The 21,555-nt window shown below is 41.3% G+C and overlaps 2 long non-coding RNA genes across 2 annotated transcripts; both read right to left on the bottom strand.

Annotated features, from left to right (window-relative positions):
• Window positions 1-941: 941 nt before the first annotated feature.
• On the bottom strand, window positions 942-3,004 carry LOC120438678. The gene is made up of 3 exons (XR_005612034.1): window positions 2,940-3,004; window positions 2,755-2,856; window positions 942-1,004 (listed from the first exon to the last, which is right to left on the bottom strand). It is a non-coding gene; the product is annotated as an uncharacterized LOC120438678 (long non-coding RNA).
• Window positions 3,005-3,007: 3 nt separating this feature from the next.
• Window positions 3,008-7,793, bottom strand: LOC120438677. The gene is made up of 3 exons (XR_005612033.1): window positions 7,592-7,793; window positions 5,791-5,905; window positions 3,008-3,071 (listed from the first exon to the last, which is right to left on the bottom strand). It is a non-coding gene; the product is annotated as an uncharacterized LOC120438677 (long non-coding RNA).
• Window positions 7,794-21,555: the final 13,762 nt, after the last annotated feature.

Here is a 21,555-nt window from a genome sequence, read left to right as displayed (position 1 = left end):
TTTTGCAAAGTGCTCTCTAGGGTTCCTAAATAAAATATGGCATTGAGGTCATTTCTTTTGAATTAATCCCTTCTTCTGAAATATAAGAACCTCTCCTGGTTTTAATGGCACTTTGGATTTCCTTGCTTTCTGTTCCACTCCCAACCCCAAATAGATGCTGACACAGTAACATGGAAGAGGGAAAGAAGTTGAAAAGGACTACTATAAATAAACCTAATGCCTAACAATGAAAAATGTAAAATAAGAACAATAATAATAATAAAGATAAAAGATGAAGTAGCAAGTTTTTAGTTTATTCCAAACGATCATCCAGATGTCTGTGACATGTGATGACAAACACCATAATGGAAGGCCTTAGTCATCACATGCTTAAACTCATCATATATTTTTGCATATGCTGAACAGGCAGTCAGACATGCTGTAACTGTGGGGTAGAAAACTGCATGAACACCATACGGCAGGGGTCTCAAGCTCCAGTCCTCAAGGGCCGCTGTCCTGCAACTTTTCCATGTGTCCCTGGTGCAACACACCTAGTAGGTCATTAGCAAGAGTATAGAACTTGACTGCATGCTGAGTTGGCATTTCAGCCATTTGATTCATGTTACAGCAGCTCATGAGTGAATGAACATGGTGCAATAAAAGTATTTTTAGAAGTATATGTTTCCAAATACATATATTTACTTAAATTTACTTGAGTAGGTAGGTAGGGTTAGGGGTTGCCACCTCAGCATGCAGTCACGTTCTATACTCTTGCTAATGACCTACTAATTGTATTCAGGTGTGTTGCACCAGGGACACATGGAAAAGTTGCATGACACCGGCCCTCGAGGACTGGAGTTTGAGACCACTGTCATATGGAATATGACAGGTGTGGTTGAACTGTGTGAAGACTATGAAGTTTCTCTTCTCTTCTGGCAGGACAGGAAAGGTGGCCTTGTCCTGTGAGCCACAGTAAGGATGTACTTAGAGTAGAACTGGAGTGTCACCGGCCTCAGGCTCTTCACCTTTTCAAAGACAAAGCAGTCATTTAGATAAAATATTAGATATTGTTTACCTGTTAATGCACAAAGAGAACTTAGAAATGTAATTATTGTCAAGAGTGAACAAGCACTGATAGTGTAATCTACAGCTGTGGCCAAACGTTTAGAGCAGTGGTTTCCAAACTTTTTTTTGCTGGGCCCCCTTCGTTTTACAAGAAAAATGTTCGCGTTCATACGGGGCGGGCCCCACATTTTGGGAAGGTCTGGTTTAGAGAATGAGAAGTGTTGTTTGTTTATTTACAAAGTTTGCTGTTTCAGTGATAGTTGTAGATCATATTATATCACTTCAAACAGAGGTGATCCAGTAATGCTGCACTAATGAATTAGACTAACTATTCACTTTAGCTAAAGTTATTAAGTTAGCTAAAGAGTTGGGATGCTGTGTAAGACATAAATAAAGCTCAAATACAAAGGTTTGGACACTGTTTTGCATGTTTCCCTACTGTAGGGGTCTCTGCAAGCATACAAGGCTCTGACTGGGTACAAGATGACAACTTTGGAATTCTACTAGAAACAGTCGATCATATTTGTTTGTCAAAGCTGAATCCAGGGCAAACTACGCTAAATTAGCGTTTTTAGCTAACAGCTACAATAAGCATAAAAGTTGCTGTACGGCTATCATTTGTTAACATGATGCTTGTTCTTATACATGTAATACATTTATTACCAACCTGAGAGTTTATCCGCTGGTCATTCAACATGACGAATGACTTCTGAAGTCTTAATTCAGCTCAAGACGCTGTAGATTCCCGTCAGTAACACTTTTGGTCCGCTAGTAAAACGTAGTTCTATTAATCTGCGCTCGTTTACTCTTGAACCGGAACCGGATGTAAGTCCCAAAAAACTGAATTTTGGAATTGAAATTAACTTGTAGAACTGAAACTGAATGGTGAGAAGTGAATCTGAAATTATTCAAGAGCTAAATTTTTAAAGGATAAAATACGGTTTCAAAGCAAATGAATTCATTTTCAAAATATAAAATTCAATTTCAATTTATTGATGATCATTTTCAAACCAATAAATTGAATTTCAAATTAGGCTAATTCAAATTCAGTTTTTAAAAGCAAGTTACAATTCAGATTCAAACCAAGCAATTCAAATTCGAATTTAACTTATTCAAATTCAGTTTTTTTTGATGGCACAGATTTCTGCCCACAGTTTATGCCTGACAGAATCATGCACGTGTACAGAGCAGAGCCCATCATTAGTATGAAGGACTGTGCCTTGGAGTGTCGGTCAGCTCATTCAGGAGGTTCATGTGTTTACAGAGTTTTTTGTTAACATGAATGTTCAACATGTTCAGTAAACATGTTAAATGCGTATATTTTCCCTTACCTAAAAGTATATAGGTTTGTTACAAAGATGTATTTCACAGGAGAGAACGTGTTTGAACAATTTTTGTGTTAAAAGACTGAAGAAAACCATTCAAATTCTCTTTGAATTCAGACTTTCAACATTCTTTGTGTTTATTCTGCATTTACTTCATTATAATGTGTAAATGTCAGTTACAAGCTTAAATATAAAGTTCAAAAAATGGAATTGCAGCCAATTTTTTGATCAATTGCAATTAATTACAGAATGCATCTCTCTCTCTCTCTCTCTCTCTCGTACACGTATTCAAAGTGTTGATTTGTTCATATTTCATTTGTTTGCACTGCAGTTTATATCCAACAACATCAGTTTAATCAAAGAGTTCATGTTACTAACAGCTCACCTCTCTGCAACAGACACAGGCTGGACTTTAAAAAGAATGGCTTCATCTTTAGACGCGTCACTCTGTAAGGACACAGAGCTGGGTGGAGGTCCAGGCTGGTTCCTGTGAATAATGATGGAGCAGTGATGTGAGTGCTGAGCTGTGACATGGAGAAGAGTCATGACAGTTAGAGATGGTCATCTCACCTCTGAGCTTTGGTCTGGCTCTCATGTTCCCCACACAGAGTGCTTTTAGAGGGAGGGACTCCCTCCTCTCTGTCCTCACACTGATCCATGCTGCTCAATTCACATCAGCTCACACACACTTTCTACCTTCACCTGCAGAGGAAACAAATCATTCATGTGCACATCAACTGAAATCCTCCTTTCCATCATGCGTGCTGTCCAAATATCAGCTGCTTCTTTCCTGCTTCATCTCAGTGTCAGCTGTATGCAGTCAGACAGCAGTGAGAGGCAGAGGAAGCTGCCTTCACCTGCACTTTACTTAGCTGAAACTTGATAAGTCTCAAGCCAATGTGTATTTTTAATGCACTGCTGAGCTATTTTGTATTATTTTAAGTGTGTGTTTCCTATGGACTTTTTCCCTTTGAAATTAGAATAATTTGTTGTACAACATAGAATATTTTGAAAGAAATTTAGAAACACTACAAGCAACTAGTAGTAATAATAAGTTAGACATGATAGCTTGAATGTTGAACTACTGTGTTCTGGCCTGGTCCCCAGGTCAGGTTTTTTCCCTTTGCTTATTTGGATTGGATTGGTTTTGAGGACCTGAGAAGAATCGAGGATCCCTTTTCCAGTACTGGATGGCGAGCCCAGCCCAAAGAGCCGGATGAACTGGTAGATTGTAACCAGTCGGGTTACAAATACACTGAGTGACTATTGAACATTGACAGACTGAAACTGACTTTAAAAAAAAAAAAGACACAAAAGACAATATATCCTTGGGTCGACCGTTTGTGGGGTTTGTTTTATTTTATTTTGTTTTCAAGAAGCGCGCTCTACTTTTGTTAAATGTGCACAACCTGCTAAATTTTAATAATTGCTAATAAATGCAATTGTGTTTTCTACACCTACTGTGTACAAGTCCTCTTGTCATGCACCCTTGGCTCCTACGAATCTAGAACCTGTCTGATCTGGCCCATATTTCCTTTCTGTCCTCGCACTGTGGTTAAAGGTAACTATACTGCCTGTACTACATACAAAGAAGGCAAGAAGTAGCACCACCAGTGTTACATACTGGTTTGAAAATGATCATCACTAAATTGAAATTGAATTTTATATTTTGAAAATGAATTTGTTTTGAAACTGTATTTTATCCTCCAAAAATGTAGCTCTTGAATAATTTCAGTCCTACAATTCAGTTTTTTGGGACTTGCATCCGGTTCCGGTTCCAGAGTAATCGAGCACAGATTAATAGAACTACGTTTTACCAGCGCATAGAAAGTGTTACTGACGGAAGTCTACAGCATCTTGAGCTGGATTAAGAAGTCATTCATCATGTCAGACCAGCTGATAAACTCCCAGGTTGGTAATAAATGTATTACATGTATAAGAACTGTAACATCTACACTTCGACCAAAATCTATTTTGTACAGACAGAAGACAAAAGGTTTAATTTAGTATTAATGTATAACCAATACATAAAAGTCCTGTACAAATCAAATATATATCTAAAACTTAATGTGTAACTTATACTATTAATATAAAACTTGTGACTGAAACATCTTTAAATGTTGTGATTTATTAACAGACAGTTTTAAATTTAATACAGTAACTTTTGTTCAGTGTGAGAAATATTAAACCTGTTTTATCCTCCATCTTTGTTTCAGTGTGAACAGTCTGAGCCAACAGGTGGTGATATTTTTAACAGAGGCCGACATCCTGAATCAAAGCTACTTCTGTTTTAAACGACACTTTTCAAAGTCCTCTGCTCTTCCTCCATCTGCTGTCTCTGAACACAAAGAGGGGGAGAACTTTAAATGAACACAGTGACAGATATGTACTAATCTTTAAATGATCTCAGTGACTGACAGAAAAATAAAACAAGGTATCTGTGATGGCTGAAACCCAAAACATATCCACAGACAGCACAGGTCTTATACTTTATATTATAGTTTCATTAGGTTTTGTTTGCATTTCTCTTTTACTTGGTGTTTTTAAATCACTTAGTGTACAGAGTGAGTTTGCTTCTTTAAGTTTAGATTTTAGTTTGTATTTATTATGTATTCAGGGTCAGAGACTGGACTGATTTAGATTAATGCAGATATTAAAAACTGAACTCTTTGAAAGCAGTGACTCACAGAGACATCCAACATCTAAATATGCCTATCAAAGAATAATTTTTAGCCAAACTAAAAAAACACTAACAGGACATTTCTTAGAAAATGTTATTTAATTTTCCAAAATCATTTCATTGATCATTATCAATAATTTAGTTTAGTGTGTGTAGTTTTTATTTGTATTTTAACTGTTTTTCAGATCTAGTTTTAGTTCGGAGTGAACTACAATAACCTGTTTCGTAACACTTCTTCCTGTTGGGGCGGAGCCAACAGTTTGTGACGCAGTATTTTTAAGACTGCCATGTTGAATCTGTATCTAACACACGCCTATACTAAATATTCATTTATAAAGTCCGCTCTCCGTCTCCTGCTGTCCCTGTGAATATAAACACCCGGAGCTCAGACCACATTAGTCTGATTCCCGGAGTCTGATCACACACAGACAGAAAATGGCGGACACACTCGGCCTCGTTGGAAAACGTTACACACTTTCTTTAATACAAACACACACAGTTTGTTGTGTGAAGAAATCAAACATGAGCTGAACAAACAGTAAAGTTCCTAAAGACAAACTGTTAAAGAAGGAAACAAAGCAAACTTACAGTTTGTAACCGAGGACAAGGTATGAGTAAACGGGGCAAAGAAATAAATTGATCATTTATTTATTACATTAATTAGACATACAAATTCCCAGTTATTTCCAGACAGGACTTACAACACATCCTGCTGATATCCCAGCTGCACATGAGACTTACCACACAAACGGTGCGAAAATAACAACACTGCAACCCGTCACACCCCGCTTAGCGACACTGCAAACAATTCGGGTCTCAGCGCAGCTGGGAATCAGCGCTATGCATGGCCTACGATCTGGGATATAAAGGGAAGTGGCACAAACAATTAAACAAAAAAAGGAGGTTAGTCCGCCCTCACACAACTCACTCTTAATCAATAACCGCCTTTACGGCTGGACGGACTAACAAAACAAATTTACAAATCAATCAAAAGAACGAAAAAAAGGACAGCAGAGACAGCACAGCTGAAAAACAAGCAACATTATCGATTAAAATATTACCCAATAAAATACCAATTTTATGAAACCATTCAAAATCATGAAGCTAAAAACAAACACTCAATATACCTACAATACTGATCAGATTCCCTGCGCGCAGTCGATCTAGGGCTTGATCAATTCTTCTATTAAAATTCGTGGCCACTAGTGATGGGTCCAGCAACACTGACGCACCGGCGCATGTATCAAGCTCACCTAGCGATGCCTGTATCGGTGCGTGCGTCGCTTTAAGAAAAAGTCACGTGATCGATACAGCTGCTGTATCGCTCATTACCAACGCGCCAAGCTGTGTTTAAAAGGTACCGCATCCGCATCTGTCAACGGAACGAGTCGCCACCAAAAACCCCACAAATTGACTCTCGCAAAGATAAATAAAAATACACATCTTTCCATAACAAAATGGAAATGTTTCTGCTGTGTGGGATCATTTTGATCTTTTAACTGCAAATAGTTTGTCTGTCTTTGTTTCAGTGTAATCTATCAGAATAGGAAAACAGCAATGTGACTTGCAGTGTAAATTATTTATTTCATTTTATGCAGGATAAATGTCGCATCTGTTCTGCGGAGCTTTCTTACAAACAAAAGCACCTCCTCAGTGTTACAGAGGCATTACAGAGCCAAACATGAAAATGAGGAGACACACTGAGAATGAACACAGGTAGGCCTATATTGACACTGAACAGCTTTATCAACACTTTTTTTTAAAATTAATATGTGTTTTATTATTTTGAAATCAAGCATCTAGGAAGACTGTTCTGGACCAGGCAGTCCTGAAGTTTATTATAAAGGACTGCCAACCCCTTAGTATTGTGGAGAGTGTCGGAGAGAAACATTCCAAGATTAGAGGATCCTTTAAGGTACTGGGGGATGAGGAAGACATCTTATCAGAACCTTTTCCACCTGACTTTACAGTTTTTGTGTACCCCAGCTTCATCTGTGCCTGTGAGTTTTCCAAAGCTGGGGAAATGGTGTGAAAAAACCCCCGCAATAGACTGAATGCAAAAACATTGGATAAACTTATTTTTCTGAATAGAAATTTATAAAAAAAAAACTCTGAATCAATTACATTTAAATGTGTAATATTACATTCACAATACTTTCATTTTAATTTTTACTTTATGTCATTCACAATATATTTTAAAGATGTCTACAATATTTGCAATGTAAACATATAAAATGATTCCATGGAAAGTACAATACCTTACAGTGTATACACGTATGACTATGTCATTGAATCAGTGTCTGTTGTGAGTCTCAAGTAAGTTCCCTGCAATGATATTTAAGGTCCAGCAGGTGTCAGTATGGAGCAAAACAGCAACACTGTGTCGACACAGTATCGCTACAGTTTGGGGAATGTGCTGAAACGCTTCACGAGGCCTCATCTACCCATCACTAGTGGCCACACTAAAAAAGTCCAATGACACATTAAAAATAGGCACATACAATAGCAAATGATCCAAACAAAAATGGCAAAAGTCTCTTACCGACAGTATACCCACTCGCACCCGAGTGAATTAATTGCCTGACAGAAGAGCGCTGACTTCACCCCACACACCCACTACCTTTTCACAGCTCTTCAGCCAATCACCTGGCAGAGAGCAACAAACTGCCAGGTGACACTTGTTACAAGTTTCTTCACACACACCAACAACAAGCTCCACTCCACGAAGTTCAGCAAACAGGAAAGAAAACACCCAGAGAGGCGTTTAAGGACACTCAGAAGCATCGAAAAGTCTGTGTTGCATTCAGGTGAAACTCGGAAATTCACCAATCTTCAACCGAGTCCTTGGTTGAAGATTTATTTCTGCATGTTTTCCAGTTTGAAACACAAACATGTGTCATCACTTTGTTGTTCTTCTTCCTGCAGCGTTTGAGTATTTCAGCACTAAACTGATGTTTCTTCAAAGCTCATTTCAACATGTTGAAGTCATGAATGAAAGTGCAGACTAAGAGTGGATCACATGATGTATAAGGTGTGTCATGTGACATGTTCAGTGTTGTCACACATGTCTAGACTGTCCCTGATATCATAACTGTTCAAACACTGATGATTATATTTGAAGAATTATTGCTGATGGCAGCAAAGTTTGAATGGAGCTCTCTGTCTGTGCTGATTTGTCGCCCTCTGGAGGTCAAAACACAAACTGCATGATGTCACTGTAACCACCACAGTGACAGGAAGTGTTTTTAAATGACTGAAACACTGAAATGATGCTAACGGCTGTCGTTAGGCTCACTGATAGCAGTGCTGATGTGTTCATGTCAAACACTGGCTCAGGTCAGACTCCTTCATCCTTCTCCAGCGTGAGGCCTCAGACCCACAGGAGCTCTGACCTTTGACCTCCTGTACACAGCTGGCTTCATGAGCAGCTCATTCACTACACTCCATTTACAATTCAAATATATTTCAGATTTCTGATCTTTGAATCTAGGGATGGGTAATGATAAGATTTTCACGATTTCGATTCCATTTTCAATTCTGTTTAATGATTCGATTCTTTATCGATTCTTTTTAAAAATGGAGAACACACAGGTCGATTAGCTTAGAACTTTGTTTTATATCTTCTCTTTGAACAAGATAGAAATTTAGGAGTAACATGGCCTTACAAACCCAACAGTGAGATCTTAAGAGATCCACAGCCTATGGCTCTTCAATGGGGTGTCACAGGGTCCCCAGGAAAAAACATTGTAAATGTAAAATAATAAAATAAATATTCTTCTGTAGCAATAACAAAGTTAACATAAATTATTCTGTAGCAATAACACGAGAATATCGAGTAATGTCCCTGCCTACAATTAAACACATTCACTTACCGAAAATGGGGGGCATCTGCTGTGGCAAATGGGTGCAAGCCTTTGACCACAAACTTAGTCACTGCTCGGTGACATTCGTCTATCCTGGCCTGAAAGGAGACGCTACCGGTAGACTGCAGCGAGAACTGCCAGCATCTGAGCCAGCCAGACTCTGTCTGTCTCATCGTGGTCACCTAAATGCAGCGCACAGTAATGGCAGGTTTTGTAATAAGGCAGATCGTGCTAACATAATATGCACTGTTAGTTGATTATTTACCTGCCGATTAACGGGAGAGGGCGTGTAAACGTTACCGCTGCTGCTGGGTTGAGATTCACGAGTCCGAGCGGAATTAAAAACACGACATTCATTTAAAGTCATCGCGTGTTTTGTGAGCAAATGCTTTTGCATATTCGTAGTGTTTCCTCCCTTAAATGAAATATCTACTTTGCAAGTATTGCAAGTTGCCCTGATGTCATCCATTCTCGTAAAGTATAACCAAACTTTTGAGCATTTGAGCCGCTTAGGTGCCATGGTTCCTGTCAGATAAATGAAGCTCCGCAACGTGGTGATGTCATTCGGGGCAACTGGAATCGATAAGGGAATCGTTTGCAAAAATGGCAAACAATTCCAAGGAATTGAAACAGTGGGAACCGGTTCTCAACAAGAACCGGTTTTCGATACCCATCCCTATTTGAATCTGTGCCAGTGTTTGCTGACATCATCAAACTCTCATAAGACTCAACAGAAGAAATAATCCTGACTGACTTTATTTAAGACTCAGAACATGAGACAGAGTTCAGCCAACAGCACTAAGACCTGATCCTGAACCCTGAAGCCCTACAACTCATTTCATCACCACCTGGAAACAAAATCCTATATTTGTGAGTCGGCGTGAGAAAATCCAACGACAGCACAAACTGAGAATCCAGGCTGTGCACAAAAACAGACACACAAGGACACATTTAAGGACCAGCGGACTTTCCAGCATCACGTCTGTTAGCTGGGCTTCTTAAATGAAACGATGGACGTGGATCCGTCTCATCAAGCAGCTTCTTCCTCCATGGATGTTAACAAGCATCAGTCCAGCTGCTTTAGCCTCAGTGTAGTTTATAGTTCAGATAAAAAATCGAGGGCGATATGTGACCATGGCCGGCCCGGCGTGGACAGCGGTAGTAGTAGCCCGGAGGGCGGTTGGTGAGAGAGCTTGTTCCGGGCACACGTGGAGCAGGCTTTGACATAATCAGTAGCGTCTCTAATCAGTGTGGGCCACCAGAAGTAGCGTTGCAGAAAGGTGATGGTGCGGTGAATTCCGGGATGGCAGGTGAGACGAGTGGCATGGCCCCACTGAAGAACCTGCGACCGGACAAATGTGGGAACAAAGAGCTGACCCCAGTACCGGGATCGGGTTCCGAGTCTTGAGCCTTCCGAACCAGGGCCTCAATTTCCCAGGAGACTGCTCCAATCACACTGGAGGTGGGAAGAATGGGTCCGGGGTCTGAATCCTCCTCGATGGTGGTGAATTGTCGAGAGAGAGCGTCGGGCTTGACGTTTCGGAAGCCCGGCCTTTAGGTGATGGAGAAGTTAAACCGAGTAAAGAACAGAGCCCACCTTGCCTGATGAGAGTTGAGACATTTAGCAGATCGGATGTATTCTAGGTTTTTATGATCCGTCCAGACGATGAAGGGGTGCTTGGCGCCCTCTAGCCAGTGCCTCCATTCCTCCACGGCGAGTTTCACGGCCAACAACTCTCTATCCCCGATGTCATAGTTCCGCTCTGCGGGAGAGAGCCAACGGGAAAAGAAGGCACAAGGATGGAGCTTACCCTCAAAGCGCTGTGACAGGACCGCCCCGACCCCAGACTCCGACACATCCACCTCCACCACAAACTGCTGGTCCAATTTGGGCTGACGCAGGATGGGGGCGGCGGCGAATCTCTCCTTCAGGCAGGTAAACGCCCCCTGAGCTGCCTGATTCCACTGAAAACACACTTTGGGAGAGGTAAGATTAGTGAGAAGTAATGCAATCTGGCTGAAATTCTTAATGAACCGGCGGTAAAAATTGGCAAAACCCAGGAAACGCTGGAGTTGCCGACGGTTAGGAGGCTGGGGCCAGCCTAGAACTGCTCGGACCTTCACCGGGTCAGGTTTCAGGTTACGTTGTGTGATGATGTACCCCAGAAATGCCACAGTGTCCATGTGAAACTCGCACTTCTCCGCCTTTATGAATAGCTTGTTCTCCAACAAGCGTTGAAGGATCTGCCTGACGTGGACCTCATGCTCTGCTAGTGACTTGAAAAGATGAGAATATCATCAAGGTAAACAAAAGCACAGCGGTTAATAAAGTCTCTGAGGATGTCATTTACCAACGCTTGAAAGACAGCAGGAGCATTAGTCAACCCAAACGGCATAACCAGGTACTCGAAGTGGCCCAAATGTGTCTTAAATGCTGTTTTCCACTCATCTCCCCGTCTGATCCTCACCAAGTGGTATGCATTGCGCAAATCGAGCTTGCTGAACACTGTCGCCCCCTGAAGCAGTTCGAAGGCAGAGAAAAGGAGAGGTAAGGGATACTTGTTTTTGACAGTGATGCTATTGAGTCCGCGGAAGTCAATACATGGCCGAAGGGATTTATCTTTCTTCTCCACGAAGAAAAACCCTGCACCTACTGGGGATGACAATGGTCGAACAATGCCCGCAGCCAGTGAGTCCGTGATGTATTTTTCCATGGCCTCTCTTTCTGGTTGGGTAAGGCTGTACAGGCGGCCAGATGGTAGGGGGGCCCCGGGAAGGAGATCAATAGCACAATCGTAGGGCCTGTGAGGCGGAAGCGAGCGCACCTCATCCTTGCTAAAGACGGCCGCAAGGTCGTGGTACACAGGAGGAACTGCTGACAAATCAGGTGGCTCGGAGGGTTTACTGGGGGAGAGTGAAGCGATCGGGGGCGTGAGAGACTTGAGACAGTTCATGTGGCACTCAGCACTCCACCCCGTCACTCGCTCCTTTCTCCAATCAATCTGAGGGTTATGTTGCAAAAGCCATCAATGTCCTAACACGAGTGGGGTTAATGGAGCCAAAAACACAAAGAAGCATAGTTTTTTAGTGTGGTTGCCAGACAGGGCAAGTGAAAGTGGTTCAGTTACATGTGTGATGTCAGGTAAGCATTGACCAGAAAGGGCGGAAACACGGAGCGGGTCAGGCAGTAACTTAACTTCAATGTTCAACTTAGAGGCTAGCGAAGAGTCAGTGAAATTTTGCTCAGCACCGGAATCGACTAGAGCAGAAAGTGAATGGACAACGGTTTGTACTGTTAGCTTGACAGGCAACATGAGACGGGGGGGGAGAGTGTTTGTTGGAAAGATCGCCCACCAGTATCCTCTCTACTACTGGCGGGCGTGCCCTTTTGCCAGAGCCGGGCAGGAGGCAATGAAATGGCCTTCGCGGCCGCAATATAAACACTCACTGGAGGCGAGACGGCGCTGACGCTCCGCGGGAGAAAGCTGCGAGTGGCCGAGCTGCATCGGTTGTTTCCCCTCCTCACTTTTGCTATACTCGCGCGCCCCCTGCCGTTCGGGGGGAGAGTCTCTTGTCATTAGAGGCTCCCGCTGGGTATATTTCAAAGTAGTTCATAATTGCTGTAAAATAGATTTGACCTTTGCTTGTTTTGTTTTATTGGTTGTTTTTTCCCATAATCCTCGTCTCTCTATAGGAAACCTACTATGAGACGGCTCGGCTTGAGTTAGAGCTACATTTACCAGAGGATCACAGACCCACGCAGTAAACACAAGAGAGATAAACATGTTTGTGAACACAGGTTTGTTCTTACAGATTTATGACTTAATGCCAAACTATTCTGATCTCATTTTAAAATGAAACATGTCCATGTAATGACTGTAATGACCTCAGGAGGTTCATAAAAATAAATGTTGAATGACTTCTTATCTTTGCCTCCTTTTGGCAGGTCAGCTATGCAACTGCAGAGTTGCTTTTTGTGTCTGTGAAGCTTGTCCTCTCTTAAAATCTGAGCTTTGTCCTGCTACAGCGGACAAGCCTCAGACGGCCTTTTCAGTAGCTCTTCTTGAGCTGTTTCACCATCTCACTTTAGAGTGCAGGTCTCTGCTGAGGGAGTTTGCAACACTTTACGGTGGAAACACTGTCTGACTTTTCTGGAGGTCATTTAATACTTTAAGTTCAACATTTTCCAACCTGATATCTTAACGATATCAGAAATGAGTCATTCTGTTATGCTGCTGTATCAGGGATTGATATAAATTCATGTTTCTGTAGCTGATCAATAAAAATCATTGTTGTCTTCATTCATTGACAATAATTCTTTAGTCATAAAGCTTCAAAAGAGCAGGTTCATATCTCAGTATTTCATCAACAACTGAGGACACTAGAGTGTCATTCCTCATTGTACAATGCAGCTCATACAATTTAACAGCATTTGACACATTTCTGTATATAAAAATGTTTCAGGCTGAACAGTCCTTAAATGTTGACACTAGATCATATTTTCTACTCTTCTGTCCACTGGAGTGGGTTGGTGATCAGTCTGTGAGGTGTTATCTAATGATGTCCATCATTAATACACATTAAACCCAAGTATTTATGAAGCTGATAAGATGGTTGAAGATGCTGAGCTTTGGAAAATGCTCTTAAATCATCTCCTGCTGAGTTGATTGGATTTCACTTGTAAATGTACCTCAGTGTTTGATAAATCAAACCTTTTGACTTCTACTGTTTCTACCACAGGTTATCACGCTCTACAGAGCTCTGGGAGGAGAATCAGTTTCCCAGTTTCACCAGTCGAGACGCAGAACCTCAGCTGGTCTTTGTAACCTATTGATGGGACAGCATGCCCAGCATGTCCAAAGGTTACAACTATTTATAGAAGTTCATATAATCATTTCAAAAGCATTATTGTTAAAGCGTCATGAAATAAATGTGGCTCATGTTGAGTCGTCTCACTGATACCAACCAAGTTAATAATCCTGTCATAAGATTTGACAGAAATGGATGAACCAGTGTTGATGTTTGGTTTCAGACTGATGGCACAATGATTGTGAGCATGGATGCCGACTTTGGCCTTGGAAGAAAAAGAAGAAGTATTACTGGGCGCTTGGATGGAAACATCATGTTTGTAAGAGACAAAGATGTTGTTAGGGTTCTGGTTATGTGGTGTTTTTTGGTGCCTCCCTTTTTGTATAGGTAGGCGGGGCAGTGAGTCACTGAACCTGGCACACCTGTTACTCATCAGATGCATTCTTCAGAAGTGTTCTTTAGGAGCTACCTGACAGAAGACTAGTGTCGGAATTTGAATATTTTCTTTTATTTACTTTATTTATTTATTTGTTTAATTATTTATTTTTTGTCATTTCGGTCCACACTCCACACCAGTTGGTGGCGGTAATGCACCATTTTGCTGTTTGCCAACCGCCAATAAACCCTATACAGAAGAAGAAGAAGACTAGTGTCGGAGTATTGATGTTTTTGGAGACTCTGTAATTCTCTCCCTGCCTGCTGGAGCCGTTGGATTATTTCTGGTGACTGTAAGGAGTTTTGTTTCCTCCCCAGGATTTCGCCTCGTCTGGTTTGTTTTCCGTCTGGAGGGTTTGGCAATAAACAGTACCAAGTAAGCTCTCCAACTCTCTGTAAAGTTTACTTTAATCTTTTCTTGGTTATCGGGCAAGACCCTCCTAATTCTCACGTCCCTCTCCCTTTTTTTAGATCGAGTGCACTACCTGTGTAGGTTTCCGTCACCAGCACGTCCTGGCTCCGCGTCCCCATTCATACGCTGTTGTATATACTTTGTCCTTGTAAATACCTCCCCATCACTGTAAATAAACTGTCTTCACAGCAACTCTGCCTCCGTGCGTTCTGCTCCCTGGGTCCATCTGCATTTGCCATAACAGATGTGGAGAAATATCTGCTGTCACATCCTGATAGCTCCAAACCAGCTGAGCTGAGTCAATGTTGAAGGAAATTTTATGTCACTGCTCCATCACTAGTGAGGTGTTCTCCTAAATAAGTCATAGTTTTAAATGGATTGGTTGTATAAGAGACAATATTTGAAGTATTTGTGATGGAAACAGATGTTTTTGAATGTGCAGATGTTGAGTGTTGCCCCCCCCCACACACACACACACATTTATTTTAAATATAATTTCTGTCATGTTAAAGTTATTATGGTTGATTGAGGACGTGTGTTTCCTTTTGTAATTAGGATTGTAGCAACTTCAAAGCTGGAAATTTACTTTGGTCACAAACCCAGTTAAAAAATCTAGATGTAACTGGTGTATTTGGAGCCTCCTGTCGTCATGAAATTCCCTTCATGTTTTTGAACATGACTCATGGAGAACGCTGAGTTGTTAAGATAAGATGAGATAAGATAAGATAAGATAAGATGACCTTTATTAGTCCCACAGGTGGGAAATTTTTTTTGTTACAGCAAAGTGCAAAGTTATGTAGCAGAAATTAGAAAACACTGGAAAGCAATAAAATACAATAAAATAAAATAAAATAAAATACCATATACAATAAAATAGAATAGAATACTATATACAATAGCAGAAAATGGAAATACAAATACTATATACAACTGAGTAGGAAAATACAAAAATACAACTTCGTCAGAAGAAGGATTGCACATATAGCAGTCTTATTGCACATTTGTGGGTTTGTGTGTTTGGTCAGCTGCAAAAGTCTTTATTGTGGAGTCTGACAGCAGTGGGGAGGAAAAACCTGCCAAATCTCTCCGTCCCACACCGTGGGTGCCGCAGTCTCCTACTGAAGGAGCTGCTCAGTGCTGTCAGAGTCTCCTGCATGGGGTGGGAGATGTTGTCCAACAGGGATGGCAGCTTAGCCGCCATTCTCCTGTCACACCACCTCCACTGGGTCCAGAGGGCATCCCAGAACAGAGCCGGCCCTTCGGATCAGCCTGTTCAGTCTCTTCCTGTCCCCAGCAGAGATGCTGCCGCCCCAGCAGACAACACCATAGAAGATGGCTGAGGCCACCACAGAGTCATAGAAGGTCTTCAGGAGTGGGCCCTCTACTCCAAACGACCTGAGGCTCCGCAGCAGGTACAGCCTGCTCTGCCCTTTCCTGTAGAAAGTTGTTAATCAATGCTCTTAAGCCTACGGTCAAAAATGTCACCAAATGTTTCCCAAAAATATTATTTCTCTTATTGACTCGAAACCATTGACATGATCATTTTTTTAAACAGGCGAGCAGATCCAATGTATGTCATCAGTGAGCTGGTGAAAAGATACCAGGACAAGAACATCAAGCTGAGTTTCATATACGACACTGTGTGTGTGCTGTCCTCACACATACATGTGAGTATCTTCTTTCACTATATGGCACAAGAACAACATTTCCCATTTATAAAACACTGTTTGGTGTTCATCAGACAAATGGAGGAGGAACACCTCGAAGTCTTACAACCTTTTTTCAAGTCAAGTCTAAAGTCATAAAATTAATGACTCGAGTCTGACTCGAGTCCAAGTCATGTGACTCGAGTCCACACCTCTGGCAGGGACTAACAGAGACAGGGAAGAAGTCTCATCGTGACGTGTAAAGTTTATCTTGCCTGACTGGGCAGCTCTCTGGGTGCTCAGCACCCCCAAAGCTCTAATCCTAGAATCGCCCTGGTGAAACAGCTGAAGTCAAATGTAATGCAGAGTTGAATCTGCACTTGGATCCATGTGTGAAAGGTCCACATGTAGGGATTACATGAGTCATGATGTTTGTCAGTCCAGCTTGATAACTCCATTTATGTAAAGCACTTTGTGCTACATTTTTTGTATGCAAAGTGCTTTATAATTAAAAATTGATTGATTCATTGATCTACTGTGGGCTACATATACTGGGCTGCTAGCTCCATAGTGTTGCAAAGAAACTATTCAATGTGCAAAGTTTAAAATCAGAGGCTCTTCTAACACAGGAGCCATGTTGAGTTTAGATCAGTTTAGATTGAGTTTAGTCTGAAATGGAATGAAGCCCATTGACAGCCAGCAGGTCTAAACAGGAACGCACCCATTTGTATGCGTGGCAATGATGTGGCTGCAGCTGACACAGGATTGGTTCAAACTAAACATCAGACGCATTTCACAGAGTTCACAAATAAACTCACGTTTTTATCTTTGAAGATCATCATAAAGTAGAATTGATGGTCCAGTAGACAACAGCAGGAGGTTTGAGCCCTTCTGATGCAGCAGAAACAGGATTTGGAGGAAGATGTTAATAGATTAGAAAGAATTGTACACTGTGAATCAATGCAAGTCTTTCTAGATAGACAGATCTTTAATAATCCCTCAGGTAGGTTCCTCTGGGACAGTCACAGATAGAGACACCAATTCTGACGTCCTTTGAAAGCCTGACTTTGAATTTTCATAACTCGTCATGTACACAGATGTTAATTCTACATATTCCTAGGACTGAACTCTAAATCAATATGAAGAAAATGCTCCTACTAATCTGCATATATGTTGATATCAAATCCTTTTCCAGCACATGGATAAATCTCTATAAATCTTTCAATCTGATCAGAATGGGCACAGTGTTGTTATTGCAGCACTCCCTGATGTTCGAAAAGCTAAATGTCCATTTTAAAGTGGTCGTGTGTAGGATTGTGTTTCCTTCCTTTGTGCAGTTCTTACAGTGAACATGTTTGAATGTTTCCTGTTCCCCTGATGCTTCTTCCTGTTGGATAAAGTTGGTTTGGAATAACATGTTCTTATAGGTTTCAATGAACTTCAAACTTTGATCCACTTACAAAACTGTCTCATTTTATTGGAACGATCCACATTTGCATCCATTCACGGTACATTTGACATCAGGTCTGAACACATTTGTACACATGATGAAAGGACAGATGGTGTTTGTGTGTCCTTCTTAAACTTAGTGTGAATGTTTCATCATGTAGAGCTACTTAGAACAAAGTCTTTGGGAACATTTGGAGAACACGTTTAGGAAAGTAACATCCTGGTAGAACATTTTCTTAAAGCAAAGCAGAGCTGCAACATGACTGTGAGGATTCACAATAATAAAGTCAGAATACTTTATTATTATGAAGACTAAAGTGCACCTTAATGCTGTTTTAAAAGTACCGGTTTGGCACCGGTATCGGATAAAACCTAAACGATACCCATCCCTCGACATGACAGTTACAATACATATCACAGCACAAGCACCTCCCTCCATAACCCCCCCCCATGGTTCTAAGACAAGGCACTGTGTGTGTATGTGTAAGCACCTGTATGCATGTGCAAGAACGTGTGTGTTTGTGTGAGTTATGGGGGTGCGTTTGTGTGACCTCCTGCTGACCAAAAGGGTTATAAAATCAGGAAGCTTACAACACAAGAAACAGATCTGTCAGATGGGATGTATCAACAATAAAACCTCACCCAGCACAGAGTGGCTGGAGAGGTGGTCAGGATCAAAGGAATGGCTTTGATCCTACAGATTGAACTAAGGCTGTACAAATTTAAGAAACACAATGACACATTCAACAATTTGACTTAACAGCATGCATGAAGCAGACAAAACATCTAAGGAGATTGCAGCAACTAGTAAAATTGGGTTAAGAACTTACAAATTATTAAAACGGGGAAGGATAGTGGGGACACATCATCTCTGAGGAAGAAATGTGGCCGGAAAAAAATCCTCAGTGATGGTGTGATTTAAAACATTTGGTGAAATCAAATTGAAGAGTCAGATGCTCTGAATTCCATTCAGCCTAGAAATCACACAGGACCATTTCTGCAAGTGAAAAGTCGTCATTGGAGGAAGGTAATTGTGTAGTTTGTGCGACTGTTGTTTGTAAATGAAGAATTGTCCCAACTACATGTGCTGCTGACCTTTGACCTTTTCTTTAGGTGCACAGAGGAGTCTGTGGAAACATCCAGAACTGAGGCAGTGCTACAGATGTCTTCAAATAAAGTGGTGTATTATCCATGTTTTCTATGGATCACATCCAATATCCTGATCTAACAAGCCCCCTTTTTGTGGATTTTAGAGCCTCTTACTTTTGCTGCGTCTGCATCTCATTTCAAGCACAAGAGCAAGAAGTGGATGAAGAAATGGGGCGAGTGGGGTCAGTGTGGTGCATGTCAGCTGTGCTCACACATGCTTTCACAAAGAACATGTGTATTCATTGGCAGCATTAAGGTGCACTTTAGTCTTCATAATAATAAAGTATTCTGACTTCATTATTGTGAACCCTCACAGTCATGTTGCAGCTTTGCTTTAAGAAAATGTTCTACCAGGATGTTACTTTCCTAAACGTGTTCTCCAAATGTTCCCAAAGACTTTGTTCTAAGTAGTTCTACATGATGAAACATTCACACTAAGTTTAAAAAGGACACACAAACACCATCTGTCCTTTCATCATGTGTACAAACGTGTTCAGACCTGATGTCAAATGTACCGTGAATGGATGTAAATGTGGATCGTTCCAATAAAATGAGACAGTTTTGTAAGTGGATCACAGTTTGAAGTTCATTGAAACCTATAAGAACATGTTATTCCAAACCAACTCTTGTTCAACATGGGAAAAACACAAGACTATTTTCAAATGAGGATTGAAGACTTTGCTGTTTATTAGATGAGGCACATGCATTATGATAACTCAAAACAATCGCATTCTGCTTAGAACTGCATTCAAAACTATTGAGCCAATACTTTCAGCTTATATGGCTGAAACATTTTCACATGATGAGCTTCCAACAATGAGTGAAACAGTAAGAGAATGTGGAGAGTTTGGAAACATCCTATTAAGAAAGAGAAATCAAACATTTGGATTCATTTTAATGAGCTCAGACTTGTTGAAAATGCAGAGGAGCTGGTTGTGAACTGAGCTTCAGAGAAACACAACATACTGATTTTCACTGGGAAGCTTTGAGATGAAAAAGACAGAAAAACAAGATCCTGGAATAATGGGAGCTTCCATCTTTAAAGGACTGAAGAGGAAGAAGTTTACAAGGAATCATTTAGAAGAGTTTCAAACATCAACTGATTGAATCCATGAATCTGAAAACGTGCTTGTGAGTGAAAGAGACAGACATGTACAGACTGAACTATCTCAAATCAAATCACTTTTATTGTCACATCACATGTGCAGGTACACTGGTACAGTACATGTGAGTGAAATTCTTGTGTGCGAGCTTCACAAGCAACAGAGGTGTGCAAATCTGTTCAACAGTCAGGGTGTTTCTCTAACAGGAGGACACTCTTTATACTCCACTCAGCACAGAGACACTGAGGAACCAGGAGACCAAGAATAAAACCCAAACCCAGGATAAAGAGTTTGAGTGAATGTGGTGTTGAAGGTGTGGAGGTGGATCAGAGTGTCAGAGGAGACTCTGTAGAAGGACAGAGTGCCAGCAGGACAGTCCACATACACTGCTACTCTGTTAGAGACAGAGGAGGAGGAGGAGGAGGAGGAGGAGGAGATGGATGTTTGTCTCTTATTGTGAAGGACAGAATGAGGAGCACCATTATAACAAATCAGACTCCAGGACTGATCAGTGAATCCAAACAAACAGTCAGCACTGCGTCCTTTCCTTCTTATTCTTCTGTAACTCACTGATATAAAAACGTGTCCTCTCCACTCAACCTCCCAGTAACAACGACCAATCAGACCATTTCTACACAGTAGTTGATAAAAACCATCAAATCTGTCTGGATGATCAGGATATGACTGAACCTCCTCCACATGTGTCACCTTCCTGTTGTTGTCAGACAGTTGAAGCTTTGTGTTCACTGTGTTTGTGTCGATTGTGAGTTGACAGGAATCTGATGGAGAGAACAAACACAATCCAGCTGCAGTTATTGATCCATCATCTGTTCATTGATTGACACTTTGATGATGACTCCTGACATGATGAAGATGGTTGAATGTGTGCTGCTTTGTTTTCATGAATCACATTAAAAACACACTTACACTTCCTCAGACCTGGTCTCAACCATCGGACTCCAGCAGGCTCCACCCTGAAAGGAGGAGGGGGGTCAGAGCAGCACAGTCAGCATGCACACATGGACATTACATGGCTCTCATACACATGAACATTCACAGTGTTCATCAAAGTCAAAGCCCGGGGGAATGAATTGTCTGTGGTGTCTGTTTTTTTGTTAACAACACTCTGTATCGTCTGCCTGAAGGAAGAAATGTGAACAGTTTATCTCCATGATGTGAAAGGTCTGTAGAGATGTGTTTGTCCCTCATTCTGGACCTTTACAGGTCCTGGATGGAGGAAAGACAGCACAGATGAGCCTCTCTAAAGACCTTACTGTCTGGCCCTGTCATGCTTCATGACTGAGGCCAACCAGACAGTGATTGATGGAAACAGAAAAGACTGGATGATGCCATTTCTCCAGACTGCACATGGTTATATCTTTGGATTAGTTCATTCACATTCATCAACACCATATCTCCAGTCGAAACAATAAAGTTCTGCTGGAGCAGCCTTTCAATGCCTCTTTCTGTCTCTTGCTAGCAAAGTTGACCCAGACAGTAAAGCTAGTTCCTGGCTACGAGCCCGACACGGAACCCAAAGTATTAGCCAGAGGTTTCCTTACTACGGTTCGGAGCCGTGGACCTGGCCGAGGTAACAAGCAGTGTTGGGTAAGTTACTTTAAATTAGTAACTTAGTTACA

Source organism: Oreochromis aureus, linkage group 3 (assembly GCF_013358895.1).
Source record: "Oreochromis aureus strain Israel breed Guangdong linkage group 3, ZZ_aureus, whole genome shotgun sequence".
NCBI lineage: Eukaryota > Metazoa > Chordata > Actinopteri > Cichliformes > Cichlidae > Oreochromis > Oreochromis aureus.
The sequence above is the reverse complement of the archived record's forward strand: the minus strand, read 5'-3'. Positions and strand labels throughout refer to the sequence as shown.